The sequence below is a fragment of the Dermacentor variabilis genome, chromosome 1 (assembly GCF_050947875.1).
Source record: "Dermacentor variabilis isolate Ectoservices chromosome 1, ASM5094787v1, whole genome shotgun sequence".
Classification (NCBI taxonomy): Eukaryota; Metazoa; Arthropoda; class Arachnida; order Ixodida; family Ixodidae; genus Dermacentor; species Dermacentor variabilis.
In genome coordinates, this window is record NC_134568.1 from 39059684 (window position 1) to 39072931 (window position 13248).

The 13248-nt window shown below is 45.7% G+C and overlaps 1 long non-coding RNA gene across 1 annotated transcript; it reads right to left on the minus strand.

The window, feature by feature from the left end:
* Positions 1-6652: 6652 nt before the first annotated feature.
* On the minus strand, positions 6653-10049 carry LOC142576624 (uncharacterized). Its single transcript, XR_012826894.1, has 3 exons — positions 9593-10049; positions 7585-7794; positions 6653-6750 (listed from the first exon to the last, which is right to left on the minus strand). It is a non-coding gene; the product is annotated as an uncharacterized LOC142576624 (long non-coding RNA).
* Between the last annotated feature and the right edge of the window lie 3199 nt (positions 10050-13248).

Here is a 13248-nt window from a genome sequence, read left to right on the forward strand (position 1 = left end):
TTAATTAATTAGCGCGTTAAATATCATGCCACCTTATTCTGTGTGATGTCATTAGTGACGTCATTATTTCCGCTTTCAACTTACAGGTTTACAGGAATTTCGCCGAAGTCGTGCTCACATGGCGGGTCTCAATTCTACGATTCTAAGTCTACGATTCTGTGCTTTGGTGTGTGGTAATAAGTGAGTTCTAATTAATTCTAACTATTCGAGACACTTCAGTAACTCAGCTTGTAACTAAAATTACGCTGTGATATCATATCTATAAAGAAACGCATCAATTTTTTACTGTACTGTTCTTTTTTCTATTTCTTTTTATTTATATTGAATTTCGCCCCCGGTCGTCTCAGTTATCTTTAATTAATTCCAATTGTTCCGGACACTATCATAACTCAAATCGTAAATAGCCTTATGCACTGATATTATATCTATAATGAAACTCATGAATTTTGTACTGTACTATTTTTTGTATTTTTTCTGATCAATTTTGAATTACCTCCCCGGCCGTCTGAGAAGGTGAACCGGAAGCGCTGCGCAAGATACAAGAATGTCACTCAATTCTCGTGCCACTAAAAAGCATTTAGGAAAAATGGTGGCAGCGATGAAGTCATTGGGTAATAAATGAGTACAAGGAAGCATAAGTGGATATTTTAGCAAGTATCTGTACAAACTCCATGCCTACGTTATTTCTCCACAAGAAAAATGGAAAAATTCCTATCAAGAAAGGGGTCCCGCAAGGAGACACAATATATGTAATGCTACTTTTTGCATGCTCAGACGCGCTATTCAGGATATTATCAGCTATTAGACTGGGAAGGATTGGGACTATGGGACTGGGAAGTGAAAATCAGCGGCGAATATCTCAACAACCTACTGTTTGCAGATGACATTATCTTATTCAGCAACGCTAGCGATGACTTGCAACAAGCGATTCAGAACCTTAGCCGAAAAAGTGTAAGAGTTGGGTTGGAGATTAATATGTAAAAGGCAAAGGTAATGTTCAATAGCCTGGTAAGAGAACAAGAATTCATGATCAGCAGTCAGCCTCTAGAATATGCAGAGGAGATGGTTTATCTAGGTCAATTACTATTAGGGTAATCTGGCCATGAGAAGGAAATTTACAGAGGATAAAATGGGTTGTAGAGCATACGGCAGGCGTTAGGGAGTTTTAGTTTCTTCAGTATTCGGGTAAACGCAGGCGGACTGGGCGTTGGAGTGGAGGGCGGAGGGGCGGATGCTTTAGCTGCGATTACGGCCCACACGGTGTTGTTGGCTAGAATGCCGTTATTGCAGTGCGAGTGTTAGCGACGCTAAAGTGGCACGGAACCAAACGAGACGCTAGTGCGATTCGTCATTTTTATGGAACCTAGTTACCGTATTTACCCACGTACTATAATGCCTACGTATTGAGGAGGTGCAGTGTGTTCGTTATTGTTCGGGGGGGGGGGGGGGGCGTACATTGCGAGCATGTCACCAAGCGTATGGTTAAAACGTTCTGTGAGGCCATTGGTCTGCGGATGGTAAGCAGTAGTTGTGCAGTGCACAACGTGGCAGGCTTTGAGGATGGCTTTGAGAGACTTACGACAAGAAGACGCGTCCACGTTCGCTCAGCAGATGTAACCAGCAGATGTAAGGGGAAGTGGCCCAAGCAAATTGATGCAAACGCGCACGGCCGGCCGGGTAGGGCAAGGTAACGGTTGAAGACCGGCTGGCGAGAGGCGCGGTGAAGATTTCCGGTGCTGACAATCGGGGCACGAGCGAACGAACTTCTGAACGTAGCTGTACATCCTGCGCTAGTAGTACCGCTGCCGAATGCGCTGCATGTTTTGAATACTCCCGATTGTGCAGACTGGGGGTCAAAGTGCAATGACGCGCATATTTCACAACGGAGACTGCGGGGTACTGCTAGCAACCACTGGCGTGCGCGGCCAACGGCGGTGTAATTGCATCGGTGGAGCAGGTCGTCGCGAATGGCGAAATAGGGCTTGACGACGTAACGCGGGAGTGGTTGGTTGTGCCGATGGATCAGAGAGCAAGTCTATCAGCGAGGCGATCCAGTGGTCATTGCGCTGTTCGAAAGCGATGGCGCGAAGTTCGATGGAAGAAACGACAAGCTGGTACACGGAGCAGCGGGTATTGTCGTCGGGCAAGGGAGTGCGAGAAAGGGCGTCGGCGTCAGAGTGCTGGCGGCCGCTAGGTAGAGCACTGGAATATCGTAGTCCTGCAGCCGAAGTGCCCAATGGGCAAGGCGGCCTGAGGGGTCCTTCAGTGATGACAACCAACAAAGTGTGTGGTGGCCCTTGACGAAGTCAAATGGGTGGCCATACAAATGGGCCGGAACTTTTTAAGAGCGCAGATGATCGCCAAACATTATTTTTCCGTCACGCTGTAGTTATTTTCGGCTTTCGTAAGCGTGCGACTTGCACAAGCTACAACGTATAAAAAAAACGTGTTTGAGCTGCGCAAGGATTGCGCCTAGGCCAATATCGCTGGCATCAGTGTGCACCTCTGTAGGGGCTGTCGGGTCGTAGTGACGCAAAATTGGAAGTGACGTCAGCCAACGGCACAGGATTGCGAAATCCTCGTCGCACTCTGACGACCAAGAAGTCAGGGGCCCGCTGCTTCCAAGGAGCTTCGATCGTCAGAAAGTGATTTGATGGTGGCGAAGTTTCAGATGAAGCCTCTAAAGTAGGAACACAGACTTACAAAAACGCGCACGTCTTTGACAGATGTAGGTTTAGGGAATTCGGCAACGGCCCGAAGTTTGGCAGGATTGGGGAGAATTTCATCCTTGGAGACAACGTAGCCTAGAATTGTCAGTTGCCGAGCAGCAAATCGGCACTTCTTGAGGTTTAGTTGTAGCCCTGCGTTTCTTAAACATGTTAAAACAGATCGGTGCTGTTGAAGGTACGTGGGGAGGTCAGAAGCAAAAACAACAACGTCGTCAAGATAACACAAGCCTCGCAGAACTGTGTCCATCATGCGCTCAATCGTTGCGGGCGCATTGCAAAGTCCAAAAGGCATTACATTAAATTCCTATAAGCCGTGGGATGTGACAAAAGCTGCCTTCTGCTGATGGTCGTCTGCCATGGGTACTTGCCAATACTCTGAGCGCAAATATAGAGATGAAAAATGTTCTGCGCCTTGTAGACTGTCAATCGCGTCGTCTATGCGCGGGAGACGGTAGACGTCCTTGCGAGTGATCTTGTTCAGGCGGCGGTTGTCGACACAAAACCGCACAGAATCATCTTTCTTCGTAACTAGGACGACAGGGGATACCCATGGATTGTTGGGAAGTCGTATGACCTCGCGGCGAAGCATGTCGTTGACGTGTTCGTTGATTACACGACGTTCTGCAGAAGATACACGATACTGACGTTGCCGCAATGGCGGTTGCGGGCCAGTATCGATGCGATGTGCAACAGTTGGCGTCCGGCCCAAGAAAGATTGCCCTACATCGAAAGAAGAACAGAATTATCCTAGAAGGCACAAAGGCTGAGACCGCCGGACCGGTGTGAAGGCATCGGCAATAGAAGAACCGAAGACATCAGTGGGCGACAGGTCACACGTAGAAACAGCACTGAGCGCAATGGAACTAGCCCAGTAATTGTCATTGGGCACGTCCATAACTTGCACGCCTTCGATCACTTCTACATTTCCAAGACATTCCGCTCGGAGCAGCAACACAGGGTATGGAAACGGGTTGCAAAGGGAAATGGTGCTGTAACCCTGGGTTATGTCCACTGTCGCAAAAGGCAGCAGCAGACCTTTCCGAGTGAGAAAGCGGTCAGATGGAGAGAGTAGTGAAACAGTGTCTGAAATTCCGTCACAGGATATGGGCCCGACGGTTGAGGCGTTCGGAGGAATGTGGTTGTCGGCTGGAACAAGTAGTTTCTTCTAAGCCGAAGAATTGCCGGTGACAGGCAAATCTAACAGAGGCGAGAGTTCTATTTCCGCCCGACCGCGATGAATAACAGCATTGTGGCGCGAGATAACATCCCAGCCGAGGATAACGTCATGAGAGCACAATGAAAGGATGATAAATTCTATGGCGTGTAGAACGCCGGCAATGACAGCACGAGCAGTGCAAGCAGCCAAGCGGTGAACATGCTGAGCACTGGCTGTGCGGAGGGGCCGCCCAGAAAGGGGCGTCGTGATTTTCCGAAGTAAGCGGCAAAGCTTAGCGTTCAGAACACACACGGCGGCTCCAGTGTCCGCGAGTGCAAATGCCCGAACACCGTCAAAAAAACACTTCGATTACGTTCGAGGGACTGCGGTGAGGACTTTCACATTTGGACGTTGTCGCAGCCCTTGCCTCTTGGACTGCGACGATTAGTTTTCCTCGGGCCGAGTCACGGGGCGAGGTCACATCGGCGACAGTGAGCGACGGCGTGGAGAAGGTGAACGACGAGTAGTTGCGTTCGGGCGCAACATCGGCGACAGGGCCCACGGGGGGCCGCAGTATGGACGGTTGCACCGCACAAGATTACGAAAACGTGCGACGGGACGGGCACAGCCACAGGCAAAGCATATTGGCCGGTTGTCGGGAGTACCGACTGAGGAGGCGCTTGCTGGGGTGGAGTTGGAGGCATTTGCAGGGATGCGTGTTCAGGCATGGTTGAGCGCAGGGCACGGGATCAAAGTTCTAGGGTTGACGTTGTAGGCCGAAGCCCCCTCCACCTCTTGTAAAGGCGTTTATTAGTAACCGGCGCTGGGGACCGACCATTAGAGCAGGCCACGGACTCCCACCACGAGCGGCATTTACGAGAAAAAACGCTGAAGAGGACGACCCACTATAGCGTTCCAATCCTGCTCTACAATATATATATATATATATATATATATATATATATATATATATATATATATATATATACACACCATGTGTCCCGCGTTACTTCTGCCAAAATTTAAAAACATCAACTGCCAAGTAGCTAGACAACCAAAGTGGCGTCGTCTGCCGTCGCTTGAAGCAAATCAGACTATATTACAACGAAGCTGTATATGGCAAGCCGATTCGTCCATCCGTCCGTCTGTCGCCTGTACACCGAAAACTCCTCAGGTGCAACCCCATGCGCATGTGCGAAAAACAAAAGAGAAAGGCACGCGAGTGGCTGCGCCAGTAGTGACGTCGTTGCTTTCAGTCACAGCCGAGCGCGCGCGCAGAAGTTTCTCTGCGGCTCCGAAATGGGTAGGCCGCGCGGCATACGCGCTCCTGGGGAGCAGGCAGCTTTCGATCAGTAACACCACCAGCAGAACCAGGAACGAGCTCGTCTACGCCGTGCCGACGCTGCAGCCCGGGCACAAGAAGAGGCTCGTGCAGCCTAGCGCAAGCAGCAACTGGGTATCGAGCATCCGGCAGCCTACCAAGCCGTCGTTTAAGGAACCGTCGGGATTAACGCAGCGATAAATACTGGGGCCGCACGTTTCAGTTTCTCTGGTTAACCATCTGTACGGAGCGCTTGGGTGGCGATTATTTTTTTTTAATTTGCCTAATTAGATAATGTTTCGGCTCGAGGGAGGGTTTGGGCCAGGAATCCACCAAGCGTATTGACGAGTACGTCAGGTAGTAGGAGCGAAGGAAAAAGGGTTTATTTTAGATTATTTACACTGGCTCCAGATACGCAAGCCCACTCCATGTAGGAGCATATTTAACGACAGAGTTCACATCAGGACACGTCAGTCCACCTTCCTCACTGCACCAAAGGTATCTGCTTTTAATGCCGTTGTCTTCCTCAGAACACTAGAATAGGATATCTGATGACAGTATCTGGGCCAGTCACAACCGGTCGGTCGCAATATCGCTCCCATGATGCCGCGCCGTTCCGCCTCCTATGCGGCACTTTCGGCCGCGCATATGGCGCAAGCGTGTAGCAATCTGGGAATTCGAAGTCCACACTGTTCCCACGGTAGCCTTGGATGTTAGCTCTTTTCGTCAATTATTTCAGCTTGTCAGGGTCAGGTTGAGATAGAGCAATCTTTGCGGTAATCGCCGCTTCTACGAAGAGCGGCGGCTTTTGTCGCCTCGATATGAGCCCCCCTTACAAAAATTTTTAGTAACATTTTATAAACCGTCTTTAGACAAATGTTACTAGAACCTATTGACATTCTATAAACCGTCTTTAGACACCGTAACAACTTCCTAGTAACCTCCTACCGACTATTGGCCACCGATATTGAATTGAAAGTATAGATATAAAATGTCGATAGAATTCTTACCGACTGCTTATTATCTTATGTCGTTAGAAAGTGTCAACTGTGAAGCGACTATTTATTGACCACCTTTATACATCCTAACAACTTGCTAGTAACATCCTGTCGACTATTCGCCACAGATAGTTGACAGGATGTTACTAGGAAGTCGTTAGGATGTATAAAGGTGGTTAATAAATAGTCGCTTCATAGTTTTTAGGAAGTACATAAAAATTTTATTCAGAGGTAACTACTTTTGCAATTATGTATTGCAAAAATAAGCTTTGATTATCTCTGAATAAAATTTTTATTTGCTTCCTAAAAACTGTGCTGCGACTATTTATTAACCACCTTTATATATCCTAACGACTTGCTAGTAACACCCTGTCAACTATCTGTCTGTGGCGAATAGTGATTGCCAAGTGGCTAGGTGTGGCATGCAACAGAAGAAGACAGGTTTCCATTTGTGCTTGAACACATCCATTTAATATCCCCAGGCTAGTAAGGAGGACGAGTTCTCCAGCTGCCCTGGAAGTAGGCTGAAATGTTGCGTTGTGTAGTCTAGAAAAGAGAAGAAAAAAGGCAATATATTAGTTTTGCTACAGTGACATTGCAACACACCATGCATCTGTTTCTTAAAAAGGAAGTGCATAAGAGACAAGCTTTCAACCCTGTGAGCTCTAAACATCTCCACTTGTTTTGTGCAAAGTCCTAAAAATGCATGAAATGACTGAATTAGTGCATTAAAGCTGGGAGCGTGATGGATGTGCGTAACACCAACAGATGCACGACACATAAACTCTATCATACCAATTGTCATCTACAAACAAAAGCTGTAAATCAACTTCAGTTTAATGAACTTCGATATTCGTATTGTGACCAGTACATGGAAGTTTCATGTGTGAATTATCTTAGGAAAGGCAAGGTGCCAGTCATAACTGTGCTGCAGCTTTGCTTGGGCACAGGTACATAGAAGAGTTGACTTTTGTGTTGCACTTAAGAACCACGAAATGATACAAGCAACATGTAAGCAGTTGAACAGGCATTACGGACGTTCTACAGCAAGATTAGAAAATGCCTTTGCTGTGCAGGCAGACATTGTCAAAGTGAGCTTGTTACTAAACATGTTAGCTTTCCACAAGACAGGATATTATATTATCAGTGCATTCATATGACCAGGGCCTCTATCACAAAAATACATATGCCAACAGTAATGACAATTTTCTAGTTATGGTGACAAAGCTTGCATTATAATATGCTATTATAATCAGGTTAATAGCTATATTAGCAGGAAAGAAAGGAGTATACCCTAAGATAGCACTGAAATTGCCATGAAAGGAGTTTTGTTGAAAACTGCACAAAGAATATTAAGATGCTTCTTTGTGACACACATACCTACTATGGTGTTGACCTTCTTGGAATCCAACGGATCCTTCTGTGGAAGGCATTTGACAGCCGCCCAAAAAAGGACCTCCCTTCAACGTCTTCTATTGAAAAAGGAGCTTTAAGGAGGTCCTCCGCGAAGTGAAAGCCTGAGTTGTTAGCATCCAGGCACAGCCTCTTCAGCATGCCCTTTTCAACGTATACACCGTCACCGATGTTTACCTGTGAAAGAATACAACAACCACAGATTCATTTTATACACGTTTGATCAAGGAATGGTTAGGAAGTAGGATAAGGTTTGCAAAAACGAAAGTCGCTGCTTCTCGTTGATTCGGTTTAAAGAACAAAGCAGCCTTACGTATACCATACATGCATTGTACTGAGCTGTGTACTTTTACGTAAGACTAGAAAGTATTGGGAACTTCAATGCGAAAGAAAGACATGCATCTGCCTAGAACTAAGCAAATGTGTGCCACCCCTTGACACAGAGTGAGATCTGGTGCTGTTTTAGTGATTAGCAGACATTGAAAGCTTCAAGCCTCATCGAGTATTGGGCCAAGCTGTGCTCGATTAGTGACGCACAAGTGCTCGAGAACTATCAAACAAGATGCAATTGTCTTCAAATACAATTCTGACTTCCCCTTGCAGACATGCAGTTTTCAATTTACTGACTGCACTTGGGTGTAAAGATTTTGTCTGACAGAGTGAATAAACCACATACACAAGCAGCATTTTCATAGTTAGCATAGTCTTTAATAGGTACTGATACCTTCAATTTAGAAAGCCCTGTATATTGGGCCTCATCAAACTAATTTCACAAAAGGTTTGTCAATGTAGAAGCATAGAACTTTAGTCATTAGAAGACAGGTGAAATGAGTTAATTATTGCAATTATTACTGAAAATTAAATTCTAGACTGCTCATCCCAATGAGAAATTGATGCAAGCAGTTTGTACATGCCACATAAGCATTTAGATATCAAAAATAGGTATTAGAGAAAATCTTCCCTTAGAGGTTCATTAGTACAAGCCGCCATGCCCTCGAGGAGACATAACTTCTTTTTCTGTAGGCAGAAAGACGCTCGAGTATTTTATTGACACATATATGTGCCCACGCATATATGTCATCTCTGTTGTAAACATTTTTTTCATGTACATGCAAGGTGTGTTTATAACATCTCATTGTGCACAAAATTTGCGTAATAATTTAAAGACCGCGATTTTGTAGCGATGGTATTCCTTTTCGCTATTCGTTGGTGGGCTGACCGACGCCCCGGCCCGTGCTACGTACTGCAGCTGCCGGCAGTTAGCGGTGGGCGAGAAGAGTGATATAGAATCGAGGGGTAAGTTACGCTACAAAATCGCAGTCTTTAAATTATTACGCACTGCCGTAACCTACGATTGCAAGAGCTGACATCTCGTTATTAAGATTTGGTTGGTCTGTCTTTCTTAAAGGCCGGCGTCTGATTGAAATGTCTAGATTAAAAATGCACCTCGTTATTGTAATATCGGCCTATATCCGCTCTGTAACATAGAAGACAAATACGCGAAGACACTCAAGAACATAAACAATACACACAGGTTCTCGCGACGCGAACCTCCAAACCGAACTATATACATACAAAAATCTTCATAGAAGCTTCTATCTGATTAAGCGTCAAACATAGCAATCGTGTGTCAACGCGCGAAGCCCATGATACATCGACGCATACATTACACATGTACTGTACTTGCGGGAATGCCTATATAGCGAATAACTTCTTGCCAGGAAACTACCGAACGAACACCAACTTTCAATGTGTTTTCATAATTGTGTGCCCATTCACGCATAGCAATCAAGGCGGGTAGCAGAATGCAAGTACGCTGTAACATCAGAGGAAGCTTCCGTGAAATTGCTTGCTAAATGTGCACAACAACATGGCTAACATACGATAGGAAAGCGCTTTGCTCTAGCTAGTTACACAACGCTCATTACGTAAATCATAAGCTTCAAGAATGCGCGCAAGCGCCAAACTTGCTTACCTTTCAAGACTTGGCAAACGCTCCTTCGTCTAACAGGTACAAAGGCACCGACGTTTCTCTGGCGCAAGCACTGTAGAACTTCCGATGAACTCCAGCTCCACAAAAGCACAACCTTTAACAGTCTTCCAAACACTACAATTCGAAGCCCCAGTACCAGACTTTTCACGAGAGCGCGGGCAGGCAGCTCGGCAGAACAAAGGCAGCTCGGACGGGCGCTGTACTAGGGCACTCACTGACGACACTGGTGGATCGCTCGAAACACACGGCGAACTAATGGCGTTACACGAGTCCGGAGGGTTTGGGATGGTTACTGCACACGACAAGGAGCACGTTTTGTCTAGGCACTTCTAAAATATAACTCAAATACCACCTTACTGCAAGGAGCATTCACTACAACCAACGTGGTGTGTCGACCAAACAGATACTGCAGTAGCGCCACTCTGCGGTTTTTTAGAAAAATGTATCTTAAATGAAAAAATTGCGTGTTTTTTTCCTAATAACATTTGATAGAGTCCTTTAATATATTTGTTTGGTCCAAAAATGTGTACTTTGTACTTTGCGATACGAAGTATAAGGAAATGTATATATAATAAAAACTAAGCGGATGTTGCCTTCAAGATTCGCAATTGCTTCAGGTGCATGCAGGTTGCAAAAGCACGGCCTTCGAGATCAGACTTTGTCACTCAAAGGAAGCCGTAGTGGGAGGCGGAGAGGCATTAGGCCCCAATCGTTGGGTTTACAGAGCCTAGGTAGGCTTCCTTATTTATAAAGAACATACGGGGACTTCAGCCGAACCATGAGCGAGCTATACAGACACGCGGTACGATTCGGTGTCCGATCCGACGTGCGGCGCTGCATGCTACGGCATGAGCGGCGCGTAAGCTCCGCCCACATCCAGCTCCCCAGCTTGAGTTCATATCCACGTCGAGAAACGCAATATAAACAACTCTGCACAACACTGCTTCGCTTTACGCGAACGCTGTCGATAAAATTATGCCCCTGTGAGTGACAGAACACTTCATGACGGCGCGTTGTCCACTGACGGCTCCGCTAAAGCCAGCGATAGGGCCGGTAGGCATAGCTAGGCGGACGTTGCAGCCGACGGCGCTTGCGATCCAGCCCGAGCTCGTCGAAGAGTGCTTATTTTTGCCAAAACAATTAACACTGTACACTTAGGTCGGCCGTAATTAAATACAATTGGTTTACTTGACGCAGTCGTTGCGAAGGGCAAACGTGCAAGCGAAGCGAACGGCCTCGCTCAGATGGTCGGTGTGTGATGTCTGCTCGCGAAATGCCCTCGCGTCGCGGCTCCCGATCTCACCAGTAGCTTAGTGCTACTGTACAAGGCGCTGGTTTGCATAACAGGCACGCGTTCGAGATAATTTTACAGAACTGGTAACTATTTCATGTCAGAAACAAACTGCAGCAGGCAAGGAAGAAGAATAACTGCGAGAAACCGGCCAGCCAGCATCGCCTCCGTGGAGGGAACGTCAGAGAACGTCACATGCCAGCCGCGCTGCCATTGGCTGCGACCAGACGACGGTGCAGTTGTCGGACACGTCGGACGATGACATTCTGCCCGGTTTGTCGCACGCCGGACGTCCGATCCGGCGCTTCGGCACGGCAAAACACCTCGATTCGGGCTGCAGTTTCGGCGCGTCGGACGCCGGATCGGACACCGAATCGGACCGTGTGTCTCCCGCTTTAGTTGGCGAACACGAGCCGATCAGCGCGCCGTCCGTGCAGCTTCATCTAGTGCTATGGCCTACGGGCTGCGGACGTGGTGCATGGCCTACGGGCTTCTTTGACACCTACTGAGCACAAATTCATGATCACCGCTCATATACACGCTTCCCATGGCACTAGCTGTCGTGTTTTCGAGAATACGTGCCTTCATCTTGAATTGGTGAGACCATATTTCCTCTTAGCGTCCGGTATTAGAAGCAATTTTTTTCTATGAACATTCTACTATCATCTGTTACTAGGAAGTTGATTAAAAATTAGGAAAACAGTTACTGTGCAAAAAAAAACATTTTTTTTAAAGCAGCCAGTATTTGCATATTCATTTATAGTTCAGATGCTGTTATATGTTCATTTTTCACTAAATCATTTTTAACAACTTTCTAGTGACCAGTGTTACTAGAAAGTTGATTGAAAATTGTGGAAATTTACACCTGTCCATGAAACAAGACTGTCTTGCACCAGCCATGTTCACTGAATAATTATAACCTTATTGAATAATATTCATGCATGTTTTGTAACTTGGGTTATGTACTTTAAGAACATAATTATTTTTATTGACTTCCTATTGAATCGTGTTTCTAAAAAGTTAAGATAGTGTGTCTTAACTTTCTAGTAACTTTCTTTTTACATACTGAAGTTAGAAAAGAAGTAACCAACTTTCTTTTGACAAACGTTACTAAAAAGTAAAAGTCAATAGGATGTTACTAAAGTTGATAGGATGTTGATAAAAGTTCTAAAGAAAGTAAGGAAGCATTTTTGTATGGGCCCTCTGTTTGCGCGTCACAGTCTATGTCGCGCCCCGTCGTCGTCTGGGTGCGCGCTGATGACATGACTACCTCTTGGCAAACGTCTAAGGAATGCTCATCGCCGTATTGAGACGTAACAATAATTAGTTATTATTAATTTGTCAACTTCTCAAATATTATATTCAAAGCAAAAATGGAAATGATAGAATTGTTGACCATCCTGAAAAATTCTCGATCCAGCCTTCTGCTGGTCAATATGTGCTACATTACTTTTTTTTTCGAACAAGAAGGAAAGCCCTCGAAACACGAAAAAGGGGTGCGTGACTGGTCGCACTGGTCGTGTACAATGCAAAAGTGGCAGAACTGACGAACGCAAAGTAAATATCATACAATGCAGTAATACACCAGGGCATGGCGCCTTAAAATAAAAGTGAAGTTTTTGAAGACTTTTTTTTCGTGATCAGTGATAGATGCAATGCATTCTGGTAGGCAATTCCACTGATGAATGGCCCAGTAAAAGATAGTGTTGGTAGTGATAAGCCCAGGCGTAAACTGACTCTAACTTGCATTGGTGATGCAGACGGGGAGAAACACGGCCATCCAGGCTGATATAGAAGGCACAAAAACGATGAATTGCAATGATCGAGCTCTATCTTAAACAAAAAGAAAAGAAAGAAAACACAGCACTGCTTCTTTCCTGTGGTGTTCAAGAGAGAGGGTAAGTTAAAAGTTGCTTTAATGTCGGTTATACTTAAAGTTCGCAAATAGTTCTTTGGGATGAAGCGGGCAGCTTTATTTAGGAGGTGTGAGTGATGTGGATTCTGTATAATAAGGCGTACTCCACTTTGTAGTGTACTAAAATTGTGTTTGCCAGAAGTTTAGCTGAAGGTTCCGCCGAAGAAATCGAAGTGTCTTAAATGCTTTAGTACTGGCTATATCGAGATGCTGATTTCATTATCAGTTGAATGCTAAATGAACGATTAGGTACTTTATACTGAGTACTGTTTCTAAAGGCATGCTATTTAGTAAGTAATTGCGTGGAATCATGTTCGTCGACGTGGGGAACGTGATGGCTTTTGTCTTCAATACGTTTATTTGCATTTGTCAATCCTTACACTATTTAGCCAGTTCGTTAAGGACCGATTGTAACGTAATAAAATCGTCGAA